Below are 2,934 nucleotides of genomic sequence, written 5' to 3'. Positions count from 1 at the left end.
CATCTCGATAGATGCGGAAAAAGCATTCGACAAAGTACAGCATCCCTTTATGTTCAAAACTCTAGAAAAACTAGGGATAACAGGAACATACCTCAATATTGTAAAAGCAATCTATGCTAAGCCTCAGGCTAGCATCATTCTGAATGGAGAAAAACTGAAGGCATTCCCTCTAAAATCTGGAACAAGACAGGGATGCCCTCTCTCTCCACTTCTGTTCAACATAGTTCTCGAAACACTGGCCAGAGCAATTAGACAGACGAAAGAAATTAAAGGCATCAAAATAGGAAAAGAAGAACTTAAATTATCACTATTTGCAGATGATATGATTCTATACCTAGCAGACCCAAAAGGCTCTACAAAGAAACTATTAGAGCTAATAAATGAATTCAGCAAAGTGGCAGGATATAAAATCAACACGCATAAATCAAAGGCATTCCTGTATATCAGCGACAAATCCTCTGAAATGGAAATGAGGACAACCACTCCATTCACAATATCTTCAAAAAAAATAAAATACTTGGGAATCAACCTAACAAAAGAGGTGAAAGACTTATACAATGAAAACTACAGAACCCTAAAGAGAGAAATAGAAGAAGATCTTAGAAGATGGAAAAATATACCCTGTTCATGGATAGGCAGAACTAACATCATCAAAATGGCGATATTACCAAAAGTTCTCTATAGGTTTAATGCAATGCCAATCAAAATCCCAACGGCATTTCTTGTAGAAATAGAGAAAGCAATCATGAAATTCATATGGAAAAATAAAAGACCCAGAATAGCAAAAACAATGCTAAGCAGGAAGTGTGAATCAGGCGGTATAGCGATACCAGACTTCAAACTATACTACAGAGCAATAGTAACAAAAACAGCATGGTACTGGTACCAAAACAGGCGGGTGGACCAATGGTACAGAATAGAGGACACAGAAACCAATCCACAAAACTACAACTATCTTATATTTGATAAAGGGGCTAAAAGCATGCAATGGAGGAAGGATAGCATCTTCAACAAATGGTGCTGGGAAAACTGGAAATCCATATGCAACAAAATGAAACTGAATCCCTTTCTCTCGCCATGCACAAAAGTGAATTCAAAATGGATCAAGGAGCTTGATATCAAATCAGAGACACGCCGTCTGATAGAAGAAAAAGTTGGCTACGATCTACATACTGTGGGGTCGGGCTCCAAATTCCTCAATAGGACACCCATAGCACAAAAGTTAATAACTAGAATCAACAAATGGGACTTACTCAAACTAAAAAGTTTTTTCTCAGCAAAAGAAACAATAAGAGAGGTAAATAGGGAGCCTACACCCTGGGAACAAATCTTTACTCCTCACACTTCAGATAGAGCCCTAATATCCAGAGTATACAAAGAACTCAAAAAATTAGACAATAAGAGAACAAACAACCCAATCAACAAATGGGCCAAGGACCTGAACAGACACTTCTCAGAGGAGGACATACAGTCAATCAACAAGTACATGAAAAAATGCTCAACATCTCTAGCTGTCAGAGAAATGCAAATCAAAACCACCCTAAGATACCATCTCACTCCAGTAAGATTGGCAGCCATTAGGAAGTCAAACAACAACAAGTGCTGGCGAGGATGTGGGGAAAAGGGTACACTTGTACATTGCTGGTGGGACTGCAGATTGGTGCAGCCAATTTGGAAAGCAGTATGGAGATTTCTTGGAAAGCTGGGAATGGAGCCACCATTTGACCCAGCTATTCCCCTTCTTGGTCTATTCCCTAAAGACCTAAAAAGAGCATGCTACAGGGACACTGCTACATCGATGTTCATAGCAGCACAATTCACAATAGCAAGACTGTGGAACCAACCTAGATGCCCTTCAATAGACGAATGGATAAAAAAAATGTGGCATTTATACACAATGGAGTATTACTCTGCATTAAAAAATGACAAAATCATAGAATTTGCAGGGAAATGGATGGCATTAGAGCAGATTATGCTAAGTGAAGCTAGCCAATCCCTAAAAAACAAATGCCAAATGTCTTCTTTGATATAAGGAGAGTAACTAAGAACAGAGTAGGGACGAAGAGCATGAGAAGAAGATTAACATTAAACAGGGATGAGAGGTGGGAGGGAAAGGGAGAGAGAAGGGAAATTGCATGGAAATGGAAGGAGACCCTCAGGGTTATACAGTGGAGGGGGTAGAGAGAGAGGAGGGGAGGGGAGGGGAGAGGTGGGGAGGGGGGAGGGTGGAGGATGGGAAAGGCAGCAGAGCACAACAGACACTAGTATGGCAATATGTAAATCAATGGATGTGTAACTGATGTGATTCTGCAATCTGTGTATGGGGTGAAGGTGGGAGTTCATAACCCACTTGAATCAAAGTGTGGAATATGATATGTCAAGAAATTTGTAATGTTTTGAACAACCCACAATAAAAAATTAAAAAAAAAAAAGAAAAAAAAGTCAAAAGACAATAGGTAAGAGCAATTGATCAAAATAAGTGGTTAATATTAATTGCTTGAGGTCTTATTGTTTTGATTTCCTCACTTGGAAATGTTTATCAGCATCTATTATTTTGAGTGCTTATTGCTAAATAATTTTCAAGGGTTGACAATACTCTTTAGGTCATTGACCACAGGGGTTTCACTCAGTGAAAATATAACAATATTCTCTTATAGTCAGAATCACCTTTGTCCTGAAAGCTATTTTAGGTCTTGCTAGGGACATGCATAATCTCTCAGGAATGCACTGATGCAAATCCTGATACAGGAATGTGTGTAAGTTAGGTTTCTCCAGAGACAGAACCAATGTGATAGAAATAGATAGGTACATGTACAAGAAGAGACTCAAGAAATTGGCTCATAGGATTACCGAGGCTTAGAATTTCCAGACTGTCTTGCAAGCTGGAAATCTATATGTTCATATATATATAGCTTCCAGTTTTGTACTTCAGGG

Source organism: Marmota marmota, unplaced genomic scaffold (genome assembly GCF_001458135.2).
Source record: "Marmota marmota marmota unplaced genomic scaffold, marMar, whole genome shotgun sequence".
NCBI classification, from domain to species: Eukaryota; Metazoa; Chordata; class Mammalia; order Rodentia; family Sciuridae; genus Marmota; species Marmota marmota.
The sequence above is the reverse complement of the archived record's forward strand: the minus strand, read 5'-3'. Positions refer to the sequence as shown.